General features: G+C 38.4%; 1 long non-coding RNA gene and 1 pseudogene across 2 annotated transcripts; one reads left to right on the top strand and one right to left on the bottom strand.

The window, feature by feature from the left end:
- Positions 1 to 11156: 11156 nt before the first annotated feature.
- On the bottom strand, positions 11157 to 11667 carry LOC143673162 (PEST proteolytic signal-containing nuclear protein pseudogene; annotated as a pseudogene).
- A 3557-nt stretch (positions 11668 to 15224) lies between these two features.
- On the top strand, positions 15225 to 26062 carry LOC143673158 (uncharacterized). 2 transcript variants are annotated; one of them, XR_013170219.1, is made up of 4 exons: positions 15225 to 15466; positions 15777 to 15847; positions 21909 to 22006; positions 25564 to 26062. It is a non-coding gene; the product is annotated as an uncharacterized LOC143673158 (long non-coding RNA). The 2 variants fall into 2 exon arrangements; XR_013170218.1 differs by lacking the exon at positions 15225 to 15466 and having other exon boundaries at positions 15669 to 15847.
- Positions 26063 to 26343: the final 281 nt, after the last annotated feature.

Consider the following 26343-nt stretch of genomic DNA (forward strand, 5'->3'; position numbering starts at 1 on the left):
GTCCGATGTGCCCCCTCCTTTCCTTCAGGACCCAGACCTTTTCAAGTATTATGTGCTATCTGAGCCAAAAAAACCTGTTTCTTTGTTTTCTTTTTCCATCAGCCCTGCCCCCTGCCCCCTCTGTGCTAGGGTAAAAACCAACAACCTCTGCTTTTACTGGAGTTTCAGCTGAGCTGGAGACCTATTTTTAGTTGTCAGAATTTGTTAATTAATTCCACAACTGGAGCTTGGTTGTGTTCAGCCCCTGTTGCTGGTAAAGTTTCATTCCTTTCCCCTCTGGAAAGGGGCCTGTGGGGGAGGGGCACTGGCCACCACAGTTTGTGGAACTCACGGTTCTGGGGGATCTCACAGCTGGTCCAGCTGGTCCAGACTGGGGTATGCTGTGTGTCCAGTCACTGACATGGCCCAGCAGTCATTCTGTACAGTTCCTGGCTATTTACTGGCTGCTCTGGAGGATGAACTAAATCCCACACCTCACTAAGCCACCATCTTGGCCCTGTCTCTTGGAGCTGAATCTTAACTAAGGTCGAATGATGAGTTCTTGAAAGTGAAAGTGGATAGTGTTTGTGTTATGCATCATATCAAGTCTGTATAAGAATGAAACATGCCAATACCCAGGGTCACTCATATGTAGGGTTGTATGCAACAAGTAACCATGTCTGGGCTTCAGTTTTCAGACCCCAGAGTCAGTGGCACCAGGACTACATTGGAATCTGCTGGTCCTTTGGGTTTGGTGAAGGGAGCATCACCAAATTGGGAAAATCAGTCCCAATTTCCTCTCCCTGATTCATCAACCAGCAGGGCTTTAGTCCTTCTCTGAATTAGTTCTTCTGACACCCCCATCAGAGTTCTGGGCCTTTGCCACTGATTGCTGATGTTAGGGTAATGGCAGGTCAATGATATTCAAAAGGCAGTGGCTGAAAACAGTCCAACACAGAACTGAAAAACCATTTCTGTAGAGTACCTTTTCATGGCTTCAGGAATGCCACCACCCCACTACATACAAATGTACACATGCATGCACCTCTCCAAATATGCCTATGCACACTTTCAAACACAAGAATGAAAACACACACACACAAATACATTCATATGTGCATTCACACACTCCTGTACATGCCAGGCCTAGCTTCTGTATACTTTTCTTGCAGAAGTTTTTCATTATTAAGAATATGCAGAATTCTGGATATTGTGTTTCCTTCCACATTTTTTTCAGGGACACATTTTGTGCAACAGAGGCAGTAATCATTGTTAATTTAGCACTGCTGTAGGAAATGGACCACTTTTTTGTGTTTTTATCATGTTTTAATCTGCCAAATATTTGCTTCAGCTTGAAAAATGCTGGGATTCCTGTAATGAGTTACCCCTGGGCCCTGGCATCACAAAACACCATGGTAACTCTGAACCTTTCCTTATTCTATAAATCAGCCTCATTCCACCCTGATCAGCAAACTTGTCCCCAAAAGTCACTTTTTGTGGCCTATCTCTGCTTGTGCCCTTTCCATGTGTCATGGTTAGGGACATGTGTCAACTTGGCCAAGTTGTGGTACCTGTTTATCTGATTGGACAAGTGCTGGCCTGTCTGTTGCAATGAGGACATTTCATAGGATTAGATCATGATCACGTCAGCTGCATCCACAGCTGATTCCATTTGTAATCAGCCAAAGGGGAGTGTCTTCTACAATGAGTGATGCTTAATCTAATCATGGGAAGCCTTTTAAGGAGGACTCAGGGGAGACAGGCCCCATTCCTGCTTCAGTTGGTGAGCCTCTCCTGTGGAGTTCATCCAGACCATCCATCAGAGTCATTGGCTTCACAGCCTGCCCTGTGGATTTTGGACTCTGTGTTCCTGCGGTCATGTGAGACACTTTTATAAATTTTATATTTGCAAGTGTTCCCTGTTGACTCTAGGGTTCTCTAGAGAATCGTAACTAATACACCATGCTCAAGTATCTTTAAATGCACCCATCAAGTCCAATCTAGTCTAAAATGCATTGAAACCCATGATTCTTCAGTGTGGTTCTCATTGTTGCAGTCTAGTTTTTCCCTTCCTCTCCATCTTTTTCTAATCCTCTACAACACTTTTGCTCTGACCCTGCCATGCTGGTTTTAAATCAGCTCCACAAAAAACACTTTTATTCTGGCTTCTAGACTCAAATGAAGTTTCTACCTCTATCAGGCATTTGAATGCCTACAGACCTTCACACATGCCCACATCAGAGGAGAATTTACTCTTTGAAACTCCTTGAGCCAAGTTACATACTTAGAAGCACCAAGGATCTCCCAAGCTAGTTCTAAAATGAAAGCTAATATTAGCGTTTCCTTCACAAAACATATTTAATGATCAAAGCAAGGACAGACCCAGCTCAGGAACACAGTATTGGTATGTGTACTGGTTTGCTAATGCTGCCAGAATGCACTATACCAGAAATGGAACAGCTTTTAAAAAGAGAATTTATTAAGTTGCAAGTTTATAGTTCTAAAGCTATAAAATATCCAAACTAAGGCATCCAGAGAGATGTACCTTAACTCAAGAAAGGCCAGGGTCCAGAAGACCTCTCTCAGCTGGAAAAGCATTGTATCAATATCTGCTTATTTTCTCCCCAGACTTCTCATTTCAAAAGGCTTCTGTGGGGGCATTTTCTTACTTTTTATCCAAAGGACTCTAAAGCTTTTTCCAAAATGATTCCCTTTTACAGTACTCTAGTAAACAACCCCACCTTGAGTGGATAAAGAGACATCTAAATGGAAACCACCTAATCAGAAGGTCCCCCACACAATTGGCCAGGCCATTTCTTCAAGAAAACTACTTAATCAAAATGATCCCCCCAACAGTATTGAACGAATATTAAAAACATGACTTTTCTGGGGCACAACAGCTTCAATCTGGCACTGAGTGTTATGGCTTATAGGCCACTGGGAACTGAGTCAGAGTTTAAGGTCTTGATTTGGTTTCTTCCTCTAGTGCTTAACTGAAAGTGAAGTACTGGGGAGTGAGGAGGAGTAATGGAGCATGAACATCAGACCCTGCCAAGAGTTTAATCAGCTCTGGCTCTGGCCCATAGGTGTCATCCCTTTCTTGTGAGTAGAGTTAACACAGATTTTTTCCCCAGGTGCCAATTCCATCTAAAATCTGTGAAAAGAGGTAGATTTTAGAAGATTTTTACTGAGGAAGCCATAGTATATGTGAATTCCCTGGACAGAAACTCTGCCTATCATTGAAGGGCCCCAGTGCCAGAAGCTTTCACAGACCTAATATTCTTGCAAGACTTCAGCCCAACTGAGAAGCAAATGTTATTCAAAGTCTTATATTTCTTCTAGATTTGTTTTCTTTTTTAATTTAAAAAATCACAGTAAAATATGCAAATAAAATTTACTATCAATTATACTTTATACATTACCATGTTTTTTGCACCATCACCAACACCTAATTCCAGAGCGCTTTAATTACCTCAAAGGAAACCCCATAATCATTACAATCATTCCCCATTTTGACTTTTTTTTAAAAGCAAGGGATTTTAGGAGATGATTTGGACAAATGAATCATAGTTAATTTGCCCAAACTGGACAGTTTTCTCCTGCTTTCGCCTATGTTAGTGTTCTGGCCAAGACCAAATCCATGCAGAGCATGGTTTTGTGGCTGCTGTGAGACCAAAAGGCACACCAGGCATGGGGACATACAGGGGTTTACTGGGACTTATGAACAGAAGTATTTCTGTGGTGGTGACCACATGGAAGTTTAGCATCTGCAAGTGTTGGAGTACAAGGATTAATATATAATTTCAGAACAAAGACATTCCATATAGTATGAGGACTTAGGGTCTCTAGTATAATCGTTAAAGGGGCTTAAAACCTAATGTTTTACAAAGATTAGTGTTTGAGATTAAGATACAATGTCATTTTTACATCTGTGGTTTCATTGTTCCCCTCTGGGGAGATTGTTTACTTTTTAGACCTTTGTCCTTGGCTAAAGCAGGTTTGTTATGGGCCTTTAAGGAGGGGGCCAAGCTCTTGGAAGTAACAGCCAGTTATCTCAGTTAAGTCCCCAGATATTTGTCAGTCCTTATGAGTATATGGCCACATGTCCTTGAGCTATGGTTAATTCATAGGTTAATGTCCCAGTGAAAGTAACTGCAAGTAATCTTAGCACAGCCTTGCAGTCATAATTCCACTTCTAACTCTTAATGTGTGTACACTTGGAAAAATATCTTTTCTGGACTTGTGACCCAATTCCTCAAAAATATGTACAGAGGAAAGAAAGTTCACACTCTTTTGCATCTAGCTAGGTCAATGTAAAAACTTAGTCTTCTGCATTTCAACTAAACTGCCTTACACAGGAACCAAGTAACACATACATTCATGTTTTCTGTTTTCCAATATGGGCAGCTCTTCATTGGCTTTCAGAGTCAAAATAAAAGTGTGGACTTCCAGAGAAGATGGCGGCTTAGTAAGACGCGCGGGTCTTAGTTCCTCCTCCAGAACAGCAACTAAAGAAACAGAAACAATACGAAACAGCTCCCGGAGCCACAACAGAGACCAAAAAGACAGCGTACCCCATTCTGGAATGGCTGAATGGGCAGGGAGAATCCGCTGCGGTGAGATACCCGAGCGGCGCGCGTTTTCCCGGCCGGGGTGGCTGGCGACTAGGGTCCCCTCCACGCACGTGGCTCCCCGGTCTGACTGGGAACGTTGGATAGTGGGGCCCTCCTGCCACGCTTGGTGTCTCGGGCCAGCTGGGCAATTTGGACCGGCACCCCCCCAAGCCGCGGCAGCCGGCAACCCCCCCTCCACGTGCGGTTTCCCGGGCTGACTGCGAGATTCAGATTGGCAAGTTAAAGGAGCCACAGCATCTTTTACTGGTGGGACCTGCAGACAGACGAGCGCCACGAGCGCCACCTACTGGGCAGGAAAAGAAAAACAGAGCCCAGAGATTTCACAGAAAAACCTTTCAACCAGCCGGGTCCCACACCCAGGGAAATCTGATCAAATGCCCAGACACTAGCAGAAAATAATGGATGGTACTCGGAAAATTGAAGATATGGCCCAGTCAAAGGAACAAACCAATAGTTCAAATGAGATACAGGAGCTGAGACAACTAATGCTGAATATACAAACAGAAATGGAAAAACTCTTCAAAAACCAAATCAATAAATTGAGGGAGGACATGAAGAAGACATGGGCTGAACAAAAAGAAGAAATAGAAAATCTGAAAAAACAAATCACGGAACTTATGGGAGTGAAGGACAAAGAAGAAAAAATGGAAAAAACAATGGATACCTACAATAGTAGATCTAAAGAGACAGAAGCTACAATTAGTGAACTGGAGGATGGAACATCTGAATTCCAAAAAGAAACAGAAACTGTAGGGAAAAGAATGGAAAAACTTGAGCAGGGGATCAGGGAACTGAATGAAAATATGAAGCACACAAATATATGTGTTGTGGGTGTCCCAGAAGGAGAAGAGAAGGGAAAAGGAGGAGAAAAACTAATGGAAGAAATTATCACTGAAAATTTCCCAACTCTTATGAAAGACCTAAATTTACAGATCCAAGAAGTGCAGTGCACCCCAAAGAGAATAGACCCAAATAGGCATTCTCCAAGACACTTACTAGTTAGAATGTCAGAGGTCAAAGAGAAAGAGAGGATCTTGAAAGCAGCAAGAGAAAAACAATCTGTCACATACAAGGGAAACCCAATAAGACTATGTGTAGATTTCTCAGCAGAAACATGGAAGCTAGAAGACAGTGGGATGATATATTTAAATTACTAAAAGAGAAAAACTGCCAACCAAGACTTCTATATCCAGCAAAATTGTCCTTCAAAAATGAAGGAGAAATTAAAACATTTATAGACAAAAAGTCACTGAGAGAATTTGTGACCAAGAGACCAGCTCTGCAAGAAATACTAAAGGGAGCACTAGAGTCAGATACAAAAAGACAGAAGAGAGAGGTATGGAGTAAAGTGTAGAAAGAAGGAAAATCAGATATGATATATATAATACAAAAGCCAAAATGGTAGAGGAAAATATTATCCAAACAGTAATAACCTAAAAGTTAATGGACTGAATTTCCCAATCAAAAGACATAGACTGGCAGAATGGATTATGACCCAGCAATACCACTGATAGGTATCTACTCAAAGGACTTAAGGGCAAAGACACAGATGGACATTTGCACACCAGTGTTTATACAGCATTTTCTACAATTGCAAAGAGATGGAAACAGCCAAAATGTCCATCAACAGACAAGTGGCTAAACAAACTGTGGTGTATACCTACGATGGAATATTATGCAGCTTTAAGACAGACTAAACTTATGAAGCATGTAATAACATGGATGAACCTAGAGAACATTATGCTGAGTGAGTCTAGCCAAAAACTAAAGGACAAATACTGTATGGTCCCACTGATGTGAACCGACATTCGAGAATCAGCTTGGAATATATCATTGGTAACAGAGACCAGCAGGAGTTAGAAACAGGGTAAGATAATGGGTAATTGGAGCTGAAGGGATACAGACTGTGCAACAGGACTAGATACAAAAACTCAAAAATGGACAGCACAATAATACCTATGTGTAATTTAACTATGTTGGAACACTGAATGAAGCTGCACCAGAAATATAGTTTTTTGTTTGTTTGTATCTTTTGTTTTTGTTTTTTCTTTTTCCTTTATATATATATATATATATATATTTTATTAGTATTATTATTTTAATTCTATTCTCTATATTAATATTCTATATCTTTTTCTGCTGTTTTGCTAGTTCTTTTCCTAAATCGATGCAAATGTACTAAGAAATGATGATCATACATCTATGTGATGATACTAAGAATTAGTGAGTGCATGTGTAGAATGGAATGATTTCTAAATGTTGTGTTAATTTCTTTTCTTTTTTTGATTAATAAAAATAAATTAAAAAAATAAAAGTGTGGAAAATCTCTCCTCAATTCCAACTCCCTCTAATAAACATTTAAAAGCTCAATATTGTCCGAAAAAATATAAAAGTACAACATTAAGACTACACAACTAAACTTAGTCTACATATAGGTGGCCCTAAGAGTCACCTCTGGAGGACCTCTTTTGTTGCTGATATGTGGCCTCACTGTCTCTAAACCCAACTCTGCAAGTGAAATAATTGCCTCCCCTCCCCCAACATGGGACATGACATCCAGAGATGAATGTTTTACTGACAGCATGGGAGATGACTTCCAGGGATGAGTCTAGCCCTGGCACCATGAGATCAACAATGTCATCCTGATCAAAAGGGGGGAAATAAGTGTAACAAATAAGCTATCAGTGGCTCAGAGAGTTCAAACAGAGTCAAGAGAATTCTCTGGAGGTCACTCTTATGCAAGCTTCAGTTAGACATTGCTACCTATCATAACTTGCCAAACCCCAACTAAAACCATTCCAGTCAATCCTAAAAAACATCTCAGGCAATATCTAAGATTCTACAAAGGTCCCATGCACTAGAGGAACTTTCCCGAAACTTACAACCTCCAGATGGGTCTCTGGACCAGATAAGTTCCCTTAAAGGATCAGCCTTTCCAGAATATCAGCAAGTTTCATCTCCTGACCCCTTATTAATCAAAGTCCTTCCAACATGAAAAAGTTAGAATGAGCACAGCCCAAATACCCCTAAAGAGAGGGAGAAAGATCAGTGGTGATTGTGGAGTTATACAGAGAAGATAGGATTTAACAAATGAGTAGATTGCTGAATCATTATATTGACATTTTAGTTTCCAGTATCTAAGAGAAGCTAGAAATAAAATCCTAAAAATGAGGAATTGTAACCCATGCCAAACTCTGAAATCTGTTCTACAACCAATTGTTGTGCTGTGCTTTGAAATTTATTGCTTTTATGCTTATATGTCATTTTTCACAAAAAATTAAAAAGTGATAAAAATATATATATTCCTTCCAGCCTCCAAAGTTTTGCGGTAACTAGAAAGAAAAATCTTAGATGATGGTATGGTAGCCCATGACAGATCTCTCATATAACTACTTTTTGGAGAGTGCTTTGGAAACTTGCTTTTTTCTTTATTTGCTCTGTATATATGTTATATTATATAATTTAAAAGTTTTTAAAAATACTTTCAAATAATCATCCTCAAGTGCCCTCTTTCTGTGGGGACCCCATTACAGTTCTTAGACACACCCTCAGAAAAATATTCACCCCCTTTTAAGCCCAAACCCACCCCTCTGGCTCTGGAATAAGCAATGAGGTCTGTCTGGGTAGAGTGAGCCTTTTCCTCATAAATAACTCATTACCTCTCCATGGCTTGAGGTTGGCTTGCCTCACTGGACTTATGAAAAATATGCAAAGTGGCATGAGCATTGGATAACACACACTTGGACCCTCCCTTTCATGCATGTTTTCAATGCCACTCTGGCTTCTAGTCTGGTTACTCTCAGACCTTCACTGCTTTGTCTTTCTCACAGTTTCCCACTCTTCCATGGCCTTACCCTGTGCTCCAGGGCTAGAGGGATCCAGACTGGGCTCTCCAGGAGGCCCCCAGTGACATGTTTGCATGTGGGGAGGCGGGGCAGGACCCATGTACACACCTGGTCATGGGGGCATGGGGCTACTCAAGGGGCCCATGGGCCTTGCCTCACATTGATGTCTGCTCTCTCTGCAGGTCTTTTTGAGGATGTGCCAAGTTGTGAGGTGGGGAGATCAAGGTGAGACTCCAAGGGCCAAGTCAGGGCTAAAGACTAAAGGAACATTGGGGTCACTACTAATCAAGGTGTCCTAGAAGAGCTTGAGGGCAGTGTAGGGTGGCATTGGGGAGGGGGATTAGGGCTCAGAGTCATCCTGGATCAATGTGGAAAGGGGTGTTAGACATCCAGAGAGTGGAGGTTTCCAGGTCTTGAGGGCACTTCCAACTACTCCCCTGGAAAAAAGTAGGCCTGGACAACTTTATTTTAGAGTTTGACAAATTTATTGGTATTCCAGTAAATATATTTCTCTCAGTCATTTCTCCTATCTTGACCTTAGGTCAATATTTCATTTGGTTCAAGAAAAAATATATAGTAGAGGGGTAGTTTTTATTTTAGCATAAACAATAGAATGCATGAAAATGGAAAGTCTGTTTATATTAAAGTTAAATCCACAAATCCTGATAAAATTAAATCATGTAAGAGCTAAATGTTCTATCAATATTTCCATTGTTTTAATGGGGCCTATTCTCACCTTACATTGAAGTGAATGGAGTGCTAGAGATATGCAACATTCAGGCTGCCTCTCTAGAATTAATAATTCCTTATTAAAAGAGATCAGTGAGCAGTTACAACCAATAAAAAAGTATGAAGCTACCTCCAAATTTAACATTGTAGGAAACTTTAAGGAAACCATTATACTGAATGTTTGCTTTTTTGTGACTATGCTTTTAAGATGCATTTAACTTTCAAATTAAGAAATGTTCATATATAATACAAAAATATTGAAAACAAAACCAAATCCTACAACACAGAGAACTAACAATGCATAAGTGGTCAGAAATTTCATGGAATATGCTTAAGGATGCATTTTTGTTCTTTCTATTTCACCCAAATATGATTTTGAGAGGCTTTTGGTAAATCTGTATACACTTAAAATAAGCAATATTACTCTATTAATTAGTTCCATTCAAACTGAATTTCACAGTTAGTAGCTGTTCTAGTCTGCAAGCTGCCAGAATGCAATATACCAGAAATACAATGGCTTTTAAAAAGGGAAATTTATGAAGTTGCAAGTTTACAGTTCTAGGGCCATGAAAATGTCCAAATTAAAGCAAGGCTATGAAAATATCCAGTCTAAGGCATCCAGTGAAAGATACCTTTGTTCAAGAAGGCCAGTGATGTTCAGGTTTTCTCTCTCAACTGGAAAGGCACATGGCAAACATGGTGACATCTGATAGCTATCTCTCCAGGTTTCTTGTTTCATGAAGCTCCCTCAGGGGCATATTCCTTCTTCATCTCTAAAGGTCCCTCTGAGGATTCTGTGGCTTTTTCCAAAATGGTTCCCTCTTAAATGGCTCCAGTAACCAACCCCACCTTGAGTGGGAGTAGACACACACTACTTGGAAACCATCTAATCAAAAGTTGCCACCCAGAATTTGGTGGGTCACATCTCCATGGAAACAATAAAAAAGAGACTACTCAGCAATATTGAATGAGGATTAAGTGATATGGCTTCTCTGGGGAACACAATAGATTCAAATTGACACAGTAATGTAAATGCTTTGACAAAGAACAGAAAGTGTGTCCTCTTATTATCACTCTTCATTTAATGCTGCCCTTTTAAAGGTAAAAATAGCCATATATTTAAGCAATATGTATATTTATATTTTTGATGGTGGTTTGTATTTTAAAAGAAGCAGCTTATTTATGATTTACTTCAAGTTTTGGTGGAGATGCTTACAGGAACTAGCTAATAACAAAAACAAACAGAAGTACATTGAAAATACTTTTTTTTACATTGATAGCAAATGGTTATTATCTGAAGACTAATGAAGGTAAAAAAATTAAGTAAATGAGCAATTTCAAATACTCAAGTTTATGTAACATTCAAAAAATGTTTATTTTAAAATAAGCGTTTCAGTCTGTATCCATTGAAGGTAATGCAATATCTCATTTATGATCGATCACCTGAAGGAAGACAATTTTACCCATAGGAAAAAAAGGTATATTTTAAATGTATCTAAATTTATTTTCAGTCAATAGTCTAGTAGTATTCTCCTCTCAATACAGTGCTCCCTTTCTATAAATTGTTCCTGGGAGCCAGGCAGTTTAGGTAAGAAGGAGAAAAGAGAACAATTGCTTGTATTTTGAACCAAGTTAAAATAGACAATAACTTGTTTCTCTCTTAATGTACTAATAATTGTGTCAAGAAATGCAATTCTTAAAAAGCATACCATTTCTTATTTCTTTATTATCTGTAGCCATTGGAAACCAATCACATGAAACTACAAAATTAGCAAATGTCTTGAAATCTGTATGTAAAACACAAAATACCTCTAATTTCAAGCTCTCATTTATTAATGTATGAATCAATCTTTTAAAAAGGCAGCCCCAAAGATCATCTTATACTATTTTTGATAAAGGAAACTATTTCTTTTAACTATACAACCACCCCACACCCTCACAGCAAGATCTCAAATCACAACATTTAATTTTACTGGTCATAGATATTTCCAAGTTAAGATTTTATATTTCACCCTCGTAGCTTCTGGTTATCAGAAAACCCATGCTTTCCCTTGGTGAAGGAGTTTGGTCTTGCTGATGTTGGTGTATCCTTCCAATATTCTTCATCCTCATCTCCGCTTCTGAAGGCATTTCCTCTGGCTCACTGTCTTCATCTTCATTAAAACTGCTACTCCTAAAGGGAGTTTTTGGAGCAAGAGTTGGAACCATTTCTTTAGGTTGTTATCCAAGATGAACTGATATAGTTGATGCTTTCTTTGTCATCTGATTACCTATGGCAAATCCAAACTTGGAGATTTTATGTAGGCTTTGTTGGGAAGTTTAATCTTCCTCATCAGCTGATTGCTTCTCTCTCCTGCAACTGGAACTTTCCCCTCCATTATTGGAAGAAACACTCTCTGTTTTCATGTTTTTCCTGCTTCTTCTTCAGGTCCTACAATGGTTCCAGCTCACTGCAGCTTCTCTGGCTTCTTCCATTCCATCATTTCCCTGCCACCTGGACACAATTTTCCATTATTTTAAACATCAACCTGTAATTATGCAAACAAAGTATGAACATGTTCTCTCTTTACACTGTCCCTATTCGCCATCTGTTCCACATTAGAATTACTGCAAGAAATATCACTGTGGCAAAGAAAGGCATTTCATAATAATAAAAGATTCAATACCTGAGGAAAATGTGAGCATTGTAAATATCGGCACACTTCACAATTAAGCCTCTGTATAGATGAAGTAAAAATTGACACCTATCTCTAAGATAACCAGGTAAACAAGGGGATTGCAAGGTTATTTTCTTCTGATCTCCCCCAACTCAGTTCCCCCCACTTTATGCAGCTGAGGTGACAACTTTAATTATATGTTTACTTTTTATTTTACACAGAGCATGTTCTCTTTCTCTATATTCAGCCATATATATTCCAATTTTATATGTTTATGGTTTACAGTGGATGAGTAATGAGAATTTTTTAATGGAGACATGAATTAATAAATGGCATTCCAGTCAGAGATGGAGAAGCAAGGGAGCATCATATATTTTTAGTATTGTTAAAAACTGTGCCAAATCCCTTCAGTATATTTTTCCAAACTGAGTTTTAGATATGTTAATAGATATTCTGTGAAAAACAGGAGGTTGGTACCAAAACATTACCTTCTCTCTTCCTTCATTGGATATTCTCAATGACTTTTACAGTGTTTAAATCTGTTATCCCCCTTTTGTAAGCTTATTTGACAAGAATTTTATTAATATCTTGAACAATAAAATAATATCTCAGTATCATGTTTGGGATACCTACCTTAGCTCTGACCTCTAGTGCTAAGGTTGTTTTGAGTGGATAATGAGTGATAAATCTGGAGAGGTGGCTTATGGCCAGTGCACAAGATTACTGGTATAAAATGCTGAAGAATTTGAACTTTACTGTGCAGGCTATATTAACTGTTTAAAGAACTCAGACAAAGGAGTTATATTGTCTCATGTGTGTTTTATAAATATGACAGCAGCAGTGTAGAGGATGTACTGGGGGGCAGCCAGACAAGACATGGAGGAACTAGAGGGAAACTTATGGCAATGATCTAGGTTATAAGTGACAAAGTCTTGCAGTAAATGTATGTAAAGAAGAACGGGGAGGAGGGGTGAGATTAAGGAAACTTATTTAGTAAGTACAATTGAATTATATTCCTGATTAATTGCATCAAAGAGTGACAGGGTGGAATGTATCATGGAGAACTTCCAACTTCTGAATGACTATTAAGCAGGTGGTGGTGACATTCATCTTAACAAGGAAAGGGGAGCAAAACACTGGGAGAAATGCTTTAGTTTAAGGACCCCATGAGAAACCAATTGGAAATACAGATGTGGGTCTGAGGAGAGTGTTCTGGAATTCATGTGCAAAGTTGGAGGTTACGGCAAATTGATTGATTTGGAGTCATAGGTTTTGTGGTGGTCATGTAGAAAGCATTTGTAGAGTGAGAGTGAAGTGGGAAAAAGATGGAACCATGGATAACATCAACATGTAAGGGGTAAAAAGAAAGAGGACACTGAGAAAGAAGAAGCAGAGAGATAGAGAAACCAAAGGGAAGATATGGAGAAGCCAAATTTCCTGCTAAGTCAGAAAAAACATGAAGAATGATAAAGAATAGTTGCTATTGCATTTGAAAACTTTAATATAATTGGTAATCTTAGGAGAGCAGTTTCAATGGAGAGGCTGCCTGGTGTGTTGCAAGATCACTGTAGGTTGAATAAAAGATTAGGAAATTTGGACAGGTAATGTACATGATTCTTCTAAGACACCTATCTCTGAAAGGAGAGAGGACAGTACTTAGAATGGTGGGACCCATGAAGGAAGATGTTCTCTTAGTGTTGGGTGAGACTTAAAGAGAGGGGATAGCATACTTTTGTATAAAGGAGAAGCCAGAGAAAGGGAGAAAGTGACATCAGGGAGGTCTGAGCATGTTTCTTAGAAGGCAGGATGAGAAGTGACATAGGCATGGTCAAATGTGTAGGGCTAGCAATATTTTCTTACATTAGTCTCTTGTCTATCAATCAGTAAATTTCCCTAAGACACAATATTTAGGATAGATTCAGTAACTTGGGTAGAGACATCTTCTTGCCAGTTTGTATATTTCCTATCATGGTAGGTTAGATATAAGTAGGTGTTCATTTGTTCGCAAACAAGCCTTGCTCATCCTGCTGCTTCTGTCATGCTCCAACTTCATCATAATCTTATTATCCAAGGCCCTTTGCATGAAGAGTTTCTGTGAATAAAACCCATATTTTTGTGTCCTACCAAGGCCCCATGTGCCATCTTCCTAACTCTCCAGTTACATACTCATACACTCTGCTCTACTCTCCCTTTTATTCCTTGAGCTCCTAAAGTGATTTTTCCTTCTGAACATTTGTCCTTTCTATTCTGCCATGAATGCTGTACCATTAACACTTTGCTTGGCCAATTCCTCATTCTTCAGTTCTCAACCTGACTGTCACATCATCTCACATAAAATAGATGCATCTCATTTATATCTTATCCTTTATTAGTTATCATAATTGCCTTTTTAAATCCTTTAAATATCCAAGTGGAATAATGCTATAACTTCTTGTTTGAAACCAGTTCTGCTGGGGATAAAACACCATAGAGTTGGCCATGATTTACAAAATGCCAAGAAATTTTAAGTGCACAGGATTCCAGATTGTGAATTGAGTAAGAGAAAAGGAAACAAGATTTATTGCCATGCTCTTTCAGGGATAGTTGTGCTGATTTGAAACTATTATGTATTTCCAGAAAAGCCATGTTCCTTTAATCCAATTTTGTTATTGCAGATCTGTTGTGTGTGTGACCTATTGATTAGGTAGTTTCCATGGAGATATGACTCACTGAATTCAAGGGAATCTCAATCCTTTCTGGAGTCATTTATGAAAGAGAGCCATTTAAAACCAGAGCTAATACAGACAGTAGAGAGATAAAAATCAAGTGATGAACACAGGGACAGAGACACCCCAGGTATGCTAAGAGTGGATCCAAAGGAATCAGAGAGATCAGAGAGATATCCCCAGAGGAGCAAGAAAGGACCTGCAGATGCTCAGAGAGAAAACCAGTGGAATCAGAAACTGAAAGCAGTGCAAACAGGAGAAGACCAGAAAACACATGCCACATGTCTTCCCAAATGACAGAGGTGTTCTAGACATTATCAGCCTTTCTCAAGTGAAGGTATCCACTTCTTGATGCCTTAGTTTGGACATTTTCATGGCCTCAGAACTGTAAATTTGTAACCAAAGAAATCTCCTTTGTAAAAGCCAAAAAATTTCTGGTATATTGTATGCTGGCAGCTTTAACAACTGGAATAACACTATTGAGCAAGGCCAAGACCTCATAATGATAAAAGGCCTGAAATTCAGATATTGACTTTATCTCCAAGTGAGACCATATTTCCATTAGTGTTGTTTGTTAATATATCATTTAATGAGTCTTTAGAGTCTATCTTTAAATATTTAAAGTCAGCCTTTAAAGACTCACTTTAAATGTTTAAAGAGTATAATATAACCCTTCTTTGGGGGGTTGTATATATAGGTTCTGCACACCCTTGGGTTCCACCACTACCAGGAATCTGGAAGGAAATGGCAACTTCAAGTGGAGGGATTTGTACAGCTGAGATTTCAGACTTGACTGTCAGTACTCTATAATTCTGGGCATGTGCCATGACTGGGACCACAGGGATCTGGACCCAGGGATGGACCACAACAGGATCTAAGTTGAGCATTCATTGCACAGAATATTTAACACCAGGCTGGTGAGTTTGGGTAAAACCACAGGCTAGATGGGATGGCCCCTAGGGCAGAGCTTTCCAAAGAAGGAGAAGCTGGGGAAACAAGGGTTATTTTGTAAGGGATGGTGTCTATAGTAAGCCCATGGCTGGAAAGCTGACCGTGCTCAAACACAACCATGTCAATCTGTAGGCTATGGTGTTTCTGGGATATCAGGGTGGTGCCCATTATACCATGGACCTCACCCATTTAAGTAACCATAGGGTACACAGGTATGGACATATCTCTCAAACATAAACTGTTAGTGTTTATCATTTTAAAGTTGGTATTTTGCAGAAAAAGAAACACTCCTGTGTGGCAGAGGAAATTCCATCAGGAAAGTCACAAGGAACCCACGGTCTTTATGGGTGAGTTAACTCTTTCTTCCATTTCCCTGGTGTGGAATTTGAGAATGTATTTGACTTCTGGATTTAGCCATCCTTGAGCTCTGGGAGTCCAGCAAGAACAGCTCCATGGTCAGGCCACTTCACCCCAAGTTAAATGCCCTCCAACCTGTTTTTCATGTCTAACCTCCACAGCTCTCACTGTGTGATACTGGACTTTCATGGTTGGCTGTGAGGCTCTTTACAGCCTCTGGATGCATCCTGGATCTAGCCAGTGAGAAAAGGAGGAAATATTTCCTTCTTTTGCATCTTGTATTTCTAACTATTGCAACATCCAACACCTGAGATTTCTGGATTTGAATGAGGTATAGATGATGACATGGATATTAGGCTAGATGGATGCTTACACTGCCTCTGCCCCACTTGCCCTAAGACAGCAGGAGTCTGAGACTTAAGGGCTTTCAGAAGCACCCAGCCTGCTGCAGGCATGGGAAATGTCCCAGCCTTACCATGGAGTGAATGAATTTCTAGGCAGATTTAAACAATCTTAGTTATTGGGATGTTCTTTGGTAAATAGATACTTATAGGAGTGTACTTTGTAAAGAAGGAATGTTTACACCTGAATTTGTGGTCTTTCAGATTCAACAATGGTAAGTGGTTTGGGGTGGGTCTGCTATAGGGGACAGATCACCTGAAAAGGTATCTGTCAGGTGGGCTGGGTTTCCTAACTTACTTCCCTGATCTGGGCATGTGGTGCATTCCTGCAAAGCTTAGATCCCTTCATTGTGACAGTTGGCATTAATAGTGTTTAATTTTCTTGTGGGCATATGTTTAGTTTTTAATTAATCAGAATCAAAATAATTTAAACTCCCTTAAGATAGGTCATCCTCTCCCTCGCCAACCAACGTAATCCCACTGCTTAGAATAGTGTCTGGCATGTAGTGGGCCCTCAAGATACAGTGCTTGAAAGGACAAAGCATTTTAAAGGTAAATTTAGGAAGTTTAATTAGAATAATTGCTTCTAAAGGTTTTGTTTTTGTTTTCCAAAAAAAAGAAAAATGCAATCATGAGACTAAGACTACCATAAACAAGAAAACTGCTAGGGATATTTTCAATTAAAACATAATAGTGAGACAGTATCTAATTCCAGAGAGTTCAATGAATTAGAATTATTCATAACAGCTAAACTAATCAAATATATATTTGTAAAGTACTATCCTAAAAATTATAGCAATAACAGTTCAATAAGAACATCAATTGTTGTATCCATTAAAAGATAGCAGATAAACTAAAATGAAAATAATCAAAATTAATTTTAAAGAGCAAAAGGCAAAGCTAATGTCTTCTCATAGGTTTGATGGTCAGGCTTTAGAGGCTATAAAAAATTTATACACTTAGGCTCCTGAAGGATGCAGCTGGAACATTAAGGGCAAAACAGCCACCTGGGAACAAATGGAGTTTCAACTCTACATTTGACAATTTTACCCTTTTGTAATCATTTGACTTTCTTAGTTCACTGATCTTTCTCTCAGTGGTCACTTTTTCTAGGTCCTTTTCTTGAACTTTCTTCTCATAATATTTAATCTCATTGTAGTAGAAGGTAGTGATTCTTTCTAATTATTTGTCCACATTTTAGGCCATATTCTTGCAGAGGTTGCACTTCTGATATGTGAAGTTCAAGTCTCTATACACTTTACAAAGTTTCTTTTCCATTTCTAAGAAGTAAGATTCTTCCTCAATTGAATTTTTCTCATTCCATCATATGATTTTGTTGGATCTCAGTATATATTTGAAATTTCATCTGAAGTCTGTCAGTCTCATTTTCCAGTTCTGAATTTGCAGACTGCAATAATGTTTGTTCATTTTGAAGACCCTTTGTTTGCTCTGCAATCTCTTCACTTATGTGCCTTTGTTCACATAGTTTCTTAAGTATTTCTTGTTTTTCTCCTTCCAGCCTTTTAGAGGAAAGATTTAAGTGCACAGTATCAATGAGTTTGCTCACATCATCTGCCAATTGATACAACAGGGGATCTCTATTTTCTGAGTTGCTATTGTAGTTTATTCCAGTTACCCTTATCTGTGCAAGCCTCTCTAAATAGAACAGGCAAGTTTATGATCTTAGCACAGTGTCATACAGAGATTGTTTCTGGCACTCCTTATCCTGCAGAGCTCATTTCAGTCTTGCATTGTGGTGTTCACAGTTTTATTTGTTCTTTCAGTTCTTCCATGTTTAGCTACCATCTTGCTATTTCTTGGGCAGTCACTTGTAGATTTTCCAGAAGATAAATGCTTTCAATCATACCATCCATTGTTTCCTAATGAAGTAGATCTCCAATTATTCTGAGATGCTGTAATGGTATTTCTTGCAAGAGTCATTTGAGATTGGAGGAAGTCACCTTCCTTCTAGTTTAACTGAGATGGTTCTTGAAGGCAAGCCATTATCATTCCATGAGATAAAAGTTTAGGGGTCTTGCTTTGATTTTCTTTTTCCAGAAGGTCTCCTGTAATGTTGAGTGAAGAGCTGAATAGATTTTTATTGAATGCTTCCAAACACAGAGTCTGTTATATGAGTGAACTGGCCTCCACCACAGGGAACTCAAGGGTTTCATAGACAAGTGTCAGCAGATCAGTCTTCTCATGGTCTTCTTGGGGTTCTTCAACATAGGTGGAAATAATTCTGGTGAAATTTTCCCCCTTACAGTATTTTGACAATTTGCTATAAGAGCCATCATAGCAATACATATCAGGATTTCACAGGAAAACTCTAAGATACCTGAGAATTGTCTCATGCTTTTAGATGTCAAAAACAAAGCACCAAAAAGCTTCTAAATGATAACCTGGAGAGACACTTTGGTGGCCATGCAGGTCATCCATGGTTCCAGAGCCCACCATAACTCTGCCTCTGAGTACCAGTATCCTGTTAGCCACAACTGACTCTCAAGAATGCTGTGGATGGTGCTATATCCATACAAGCATGTGCATAACAACTAGAAAATACTGTTAGTTGGCAGGGGAAGGGGGAGGCCAGCAAGATTCTATAAACAGGGTGCTCTGACTTTCCCTCTTCCTCTGTACAATTAGAAAGTGGTGTTAATTATACAGGGCATTAAGGAAAGATGAAATGGCTGATGGTAGCCAAAGAAGACCAGTCTATGAGCTCTGTCCCCACCCTGGCCTATGGCAAACCTAGAGGATTAGACAAGGCCATGCCCTCACCCCTTCCCTGCACAGGAGCATGTCGGCATAATTATGGGACTCCCGTGTCCTTGTACTGACCTAACTTGCCTTCTGCCCTTGGGAAGTATGATCCTGCCTACAAAGGTTACAAGGATCTCTCTCCCCTCAAGTATCTCTTTTCCTTGGTGTTTATTCAAGACAGGCAGGGGCAAACGACTGTGGGGCTCTCATCAAGAGTACCAATGAGCAGATTTATATGTCAATCATAAAATCTCTGGGGAAATCTGCTAGAACCAAAAAAATCTTAAATTTTCATGCATTTTTTTGTGAACCAATGTTTTCCCCCCTCCCATCCATGTCTTCCTAGAAAAGGGGAGGTGATGGGGTAGCCTGATGACCAGGCTACTTCCCTCATGTTGTCCTGCTATCCTCAGCACAAGCCTCCCAGTATGGCCTGTAGAAGTGACCTGTAGAGTGGTAGCAGTCCTTCTTTGCAGTTGACTTTGACGTCTTTTATTTCACAAAACACATGCCAATCTTCTAGGGTCTCTCTGACAGGCTCATGGTTCAAAATTATTTCTAGTGAATCATCTTATATTCTTTAATGCAGTTTTAAAATATTCCCATTATATACACCAGGATGTTTCTCAATGAGTTCCCTAATGTATCACCTTTATCCATTTATTCATTCATTCATCACAAACTTTGGAGTGTTTCCCATAGGTCAGGAATAGTATTAGATATTGGGGATACTTTTTATCAAAACAGCAATGATCCTGACAAAGTCTAATGTTATTTCCCTTTATCAAGCTGCCAGCCTTACTCCTCTTTAGATATCAAAAACAAAGCACCAAAAAGCTGCTCAATGATAACCTGGAGAGACACTTTTGGTGCCATTACCTGCTTTCTCCCCTGTCCTAGCTTCAAACCATTTTCATCTGTGTGACTGCCCTGAAAAGCAAACAATATTGCAGGGAGACAAAGGTAAAAAGTCAACTTCAGACAATAATAATTGTAAATATCAAACTCTCACCCAATGTCTCCCCCAGTGTCTCACCTGGCTATCCAGGCACATGAGAGGCTACTGAATGGGTATTTTCTCATCTCCCTCCTCTCTCCTGCACTTTCATAATAGGACTGTCTTTTTCCATAAACCAGTTGTTTCAATATGTTCAAAAATGGTGTGAAATATATTCCTTTATATATAACTCTTGGGCCTTGTCTATAATAACCAGAAGTTTAGAGAGTGACAAATGGAACAGCCTAACTAGAATAGCATTAAAAAAGACCCAATTATAATGTAGTGTATAATAAATAAGCCTACAGAAATGTTTTAATAAACAAAGTATATATATAACAGAGTTTTATTGATAACATATTATTCTGGATTATTTATTTTGTCATAAATATTATTCATAAAACAATAAGATGAATTAACAGCGGGATTTAATAACAGTAGGAATATTTTACAAACATTATGTGTTTTGAAAAGTACAGCAATGTCATTTAGTAAATTTTAATCCTAGAATAGCTGCAGATTTACAGAAAATTGTCCAGAACATGTAGACATTATCATGTAACCAAGATCCAGTTTTTCTCTTATAATTTTTTGTCTTCCCGTGCTCCATCTGTTGCAATTTATGTGCCAGTACTGATATTTTTTTATTATCTACAGTCTATTCTTTCTCCATATTTCCTTAGTTTCAACTTCTTCTATTCCACATTTCATCCCCATACCACCTTGTACTTAGTCCACATGTCTACTTAAACTAGCCTTGACTTTGAGAGTTTCTCAGACACATCCTTGTTAATGATGCTTCACAGTATTCAGGAGTACTTACTTGTCAGGAATTTTGTGCATGTCCACCAAATGAACTTTACCTGTTTTTTCTCATGATTATGCTGTGATGTTTCTTTGAGGAAGATCTCAGTGCTAAAATACCTTTCCCATCACTCCCTATGAAGGGTTAATACTCTCGAGATGACTTATCACTGTTGTTGTTTAACTTCATCACCTGACTGAAGTTTTATCTGTCAGGTTTCTCCAAGAGAAAATGACTCCTTTCCCCCTGACCTCCTTTATATACTTTCTGAAAGGAAGTCACTATACATTGCCACTCTCAAGGAGTGGGGACTTATGTTTCAACTCGTTGATGAATATCTATATCAATAAACTGAAAATTTTTTGAGTGGTATGGTGGTTTAAAGAGGTATGTAACCTAGAAAAGTATATTCTTAAATTAAGCCATCCTTGCTGTTGTGAACCCATTGTAAGTAGCTGTTTCTGATGGCTACTTCATTTAAATTATGACCCACCTCATTCTTGATGGGTCTGAATCCTCCTAGTAGAGTATTTATAAACAGAATGCATACAAAGAAAGAAGGAGAAAGCCATAGAAACCAGGAGCTGAAATCAGTGAAACATGGAAGAGAAGGGAGAGACCAGTAGGTGCTGCCATATTTCTTGTCATGTGGTCTTTGGGAAGAAAGTATCACCTTGATGACACCTTAATTTGGAATTTCTTTTAGCCTCAAAGCCATAAATTAGTAAGTTCCCATTGTTTAAGCCAACTCATTTCATGGAATCTGCTTAGTCATTTTAGGAAAGTCAAATACAGAGGATATTTCTATTCTTCTCCATGCACTTATCAAAGGAATCATTTAAATCAGTCTGATCCCTGCATATTCCTGTTTGTACTTTGGGTTACAATGTCAATTGCTCATGATTTATTTTCATGCTAAAATTGTCCCAGTTTTGTCCACTGGGAGACATTTCAGGTGGCTCCTGTTATACACATATTTGTAAATGTGTGTAAGTATATGTGTGTTTTGGCATTGCTTTCTTAATTCCTTACTTTTTTGCCTCTAGAATATTCTCCAAGACTGTCTTGTGTATTTCCTTCCTCAGACCTTGTATTAGCCATTGCTGGAGGATGAACTGGTTCCTTTTATTGGAGAGGGGCATTAAAATTCTATATCTGCATCGATTTCCAAAGGTGATGATAGGTATGTACTTTAAATATAATTACAATTGCTGAATTTTTTGTGTGAATGTTGATTAACGGGGTAGTTTTAGGTAGTGTATGTTACTAGAAGGACTGTATAACATATTGAACCCTGTGGTGGTTGATGACTATGGTGAATAGTACAAATATAAGAGTATTCTTTCATGAACTATACAAATGTACTCAGTAGTACAAAGGTAGTTTATGGGAGAAATACACATAATTCAAACTATCAGCTATAGTTAGTAATATTTTGTATTCTTTAAACATTGATAAATCTATAGAAACAGAATTAAATTAGTTGCTGTGTAGGTCTGGGGAAAGGAAGAAGGATTGACAGGTGACTGCTAAGGGGTATGGGTTTTTTTGGAGTATACAACATGTTTTAAACTTGATTGTGGTGAGGAATGCACAACCCTGCAATTATACTAAAAATCATTGATTTTACACCTTGGACGAATTGAATAGTATGTGAATATATTGCAATAAAATTGCTTCTTAAAAATCTTAGCTCTGGGGCTCATCAGGGGCATCCCTGTATCTCCACTCTTTCATCTGGTAGTGCCAGGAAATTCATGTGGTTATACTAAGGTGTGTATGTACACCTAAGTACTATAAATATTTCTCTATGGCATAGTCCTGCATTAAGCTAATCTTGGATTCATACATATGTCCCCAGCCATAATGCATTACCAAAATGATCACTCTAGCTTTCTTTCATGATTTATCTCTATAACTTCCCACTCCAATAGTGAGAAACAGATCTCCCACCATCTTCTATACATTGAGTAAATTGTTCAATTCATATATACTTGTATACCAGCTTCACCATTGTTAATAAAGACCCTCCCAGGCAAGAAATTTTTTAGAGTTCATTCCTTATTCACAGTTACATTTTGCCCATAGTCTTACAGATTTCACTTATTACAAAGTTGTGGCATATTTCTCAGGGACTGGAGCCTAGCCATGTTTAAAATTTTTTAATCCTTCTCTCCCTCTCTACATTCACTCTCTGCCCTCCATACCTGTAACCCCCCTCTCTGTTCCCCCCTTCCCCCTCTTGTTGTAAACCGCCCATTTCCGTAACTCACCACTAAACCGCAAGCCTTCCTGTTATTCTCTTCACTCCTCTATACCTAACCTAAGCCCTCAGCCTAGCAACTGCCTCCTGCCTTGTGTGATTGGCTGTCCCTCCCTGACGTGTGCGCCCAAGACTCCACCCCTCCCCGAGAGTACTTAAGCCCCACGCTTACCCCGCTCTGGGTCATCCGAGCCCCGGGGTCTTTGGACCCCAGACGTCTCACTCCTCGGGTTCCCGGGTGGCCCATCCCGGTGTGTATCAATAAAGCTTTAACCCGTATCTGGCCTCAGTGAAGATTTTACTCACGACCGCCGGCTGGGGAAAGCGCCGGCTTCAGCTTACCCAGGTTAATTCCCTGCGAGCTCGCCCCAAACCCACCCAGTGTACCGGTTGCGCGGCCCGGCTGAAGCTATCAGCGGCACAAAGTTACTTACATCCCTACATTTTCCCTTCCCACCTGTAGTAATTTTGCCTTATACATTTGTAATTCAGTTAGGTTCTTAAATTGCATTTGAATTAATCTACCACATATAATTTCTTTTAACTTACATTAAAATTACTCCTTGTGCTGTAAAATTCTACAGATTTTAGAGATTAATAGTGGCAGATATCCACCATTACATATTGTGCAGAATACTTCACCTTTTCTGTCCTCCACCATTCCATGATAAATCACTGGCAACCAGTAATCTTTTGACAATGTCTGTAATTTTGCCTCTTTCAGAATGCAATAGATGTAGCCTTATCATGTAGTATGTAGCCTTTTCTGATTGGCTTTGAGTTTGATATGTGTTCATATTTTTATGTGGTAGATAGTGATTTCCTTTTTATTGCTAAGTAGCATCCCAGGGCAGGATTTTATCACATTTGAGTTTTCCATTCACCTTGTGAAAGACACCTTGTTTATTTTCTAGTTTCTTGTCATTATAATTAAAACTATATAAATATGTGTGATTTTTTTTAAATGTTATTAATTATCAAAGTTGATTAAATATTTTACAAGTGTCAATGATGACTCACTTGCTGAGCTATCTCTGACTTTGTAAGAACTGCAAAAGGTTTTCCAAAGTGGCTGTACCATTATGCATCCCCTACAGCAATGAATGAGAATCCCCATTGTTGCACATCATTGCTAGCCACTGGTATTGTCAGTTCTTTGGAGTTCAGCCATTCCAGTGGGTGTGCTGTTTCTCTCATTCTTTTCAGTTAGTTTTCTGTAATGACAAATGATGTTGAATACCTTTAATGTGTTTATTTGCCAACTGTATACCTAATTTGGTGAGGTGTTGGTTCAATCCATTATCCATTTTTAATTGAATAATTTATTTTCTTATTGTTGATCTATAGTTTTTTGCATATTTTGATACAAATCCTGTTTAGATATGTATGGTTGACAGAACTTTCTCCCAGTGCAGGGCTGAGGTCTTTCACATTCTATTAGTGTCTTCTATGGGGTAGAATTTAAAAATTTTTAATGAAGTCCATTAGCACTTTTACCATTCATGATTTTCTCTTTGGGAGTTGCACATAAAAACTCATCAGTAAATCTAAGGCCCAGTAGATTTTCCATACTGGTGTCTTCTAAAGTTTTTATAATTTTGCCTCTTTCACAAAAATCCAAAAACCATTTTGGGTGAATCTTTGTGTACCATATAAAGTTTATGTTTTTTTTAACATACATATGATCATACAGATCCTCCATCACCATTTGTTGAAAGGGTTATGCTCACTTGACTATATTTGCATGACTCTACAGGTAGACAGAACCCTTTTCCATTTTTCTGTGTGCCAAGTTCACACTCTCTTGATTTATGTAACTCTAATTATAAAACTTTTACTGAAGTATAGGAAATATGAAATGTGAGTTCTTCTTAAGCAATTTATATGCAAATATAAGATAAAAATCAGCTTGTCAATATCTACAAGATATCTTGATGGGATTTTTGTTGAAATTGTATTGACTCTAGAGATCAAAGTTGAGAACAATTTGTATCTTTAAAATATTTTATTAGTCCTCCATGGAAAAGGAATATTTCTGTATTTATTTAGATTTTGCTTCATGTCTTTCAAATTTTTCTTGGTATACAGGATTAAGTTTTTTTATATATTGTGTTAGGCTTAATCCAACAGAATCCATTGTATGTATATACTATCCTAAATGCATTTATTTGTTTGTTTTCTATTTAAATGTTCATTGCTGGGAAAGGAAATAAATTAACTTTTGTATGTTGATTTTGTGCCTTTCTTAAGTATCTCTTTGCATTCTTATCAATGCACTTGAAAGTCAGTGCCATTTTCTTTAACTTCCAAATTTATGGCACTTTGTAATATGAAAACCTAATTTCAGAAATACAGAGAGGTGTCTGAAAGGGGCAGAGTATCTAGCTAAACCATGTGCACCAAGCTTTCTTTGTTGCTTTACTGGCCCATAGAGGGTGACTGACCGGCTTTCTTTTCTTTTTTTCTTTTTCTGACAGAATGAGCTTCTGACCATGAGTTCAAAGGCCTCCCTATAGGGCCATGTGGACTGTGATGCTCTGTCCATACTGAAGTCAGATCTTCTTCCCATAGGGCTGATATGGAGGTGTTATGGCTCTGAGACAACTTGGGAAGTATACCCAGTGAGTAAAATGTTCCTGTTCTTGGCCCCAATGCTGAACTGTGGATTTGCTGCCATTTTTCCTAGGTGATTATTCTTAGACAGGGGACAAAGAACTTTATGTTCTTCCCTATCCCATTTAATGTTTTTTTCTTCTTTACTTTCTCATGAAATATTTTAGCAAGACTTAGGCAAATTTGCATTCATTAAGGACTTTGACAACTAGAAACCAAGGCATGCTCAAATATGTTTTATAGATTCAGGATTCTTTATTTTGAGAAATTCTGACTGATTCAGAGAGAGTGGGACTATATACACACTCATGATATACATATACAAAATTTGGGACCTTCTGGTTGGGTAAATAGGGGTAGAATAGTGCCAGAGGAACCTGACATTGAAACCAAGGAGAAAGGGGATTGGGTACCCCTCTTTACATGCTTCTATTACTTTTTCATAAATATATCAAATATCTTTATTAATCCTTGCTTTTTAAAGGAAATATTTATTTTGAAATTTAATATATAAATATAAAGAAAAGAAAGAAAAAGCAATAATTTTCAAAGTACTCTTCAACAACTAGCTACAGAACGGATTTCAGAGTTTGTTATGGGTTACCATTCCACTATTTCAGATTATTCCTTCATTGCTCCAAAAC

This window comes from Tamandua tetradactyla, unplaced genomic scaffold (genome assembly GCF_023851605.1).
Source record: "Tamandua tetradactyla isolate mTamTet1 unplaced genomic scaffold, mTamTet1.pri scaffold_156_ctg1, whole genome shotgun sequence".
NCBI classification, from domain to species: Eukaryota; Metazoa; Chordata; class Mammalia; order Pilosa; family Myrmecophagidae; genus Tamandua; species Tamandua tetradactyla.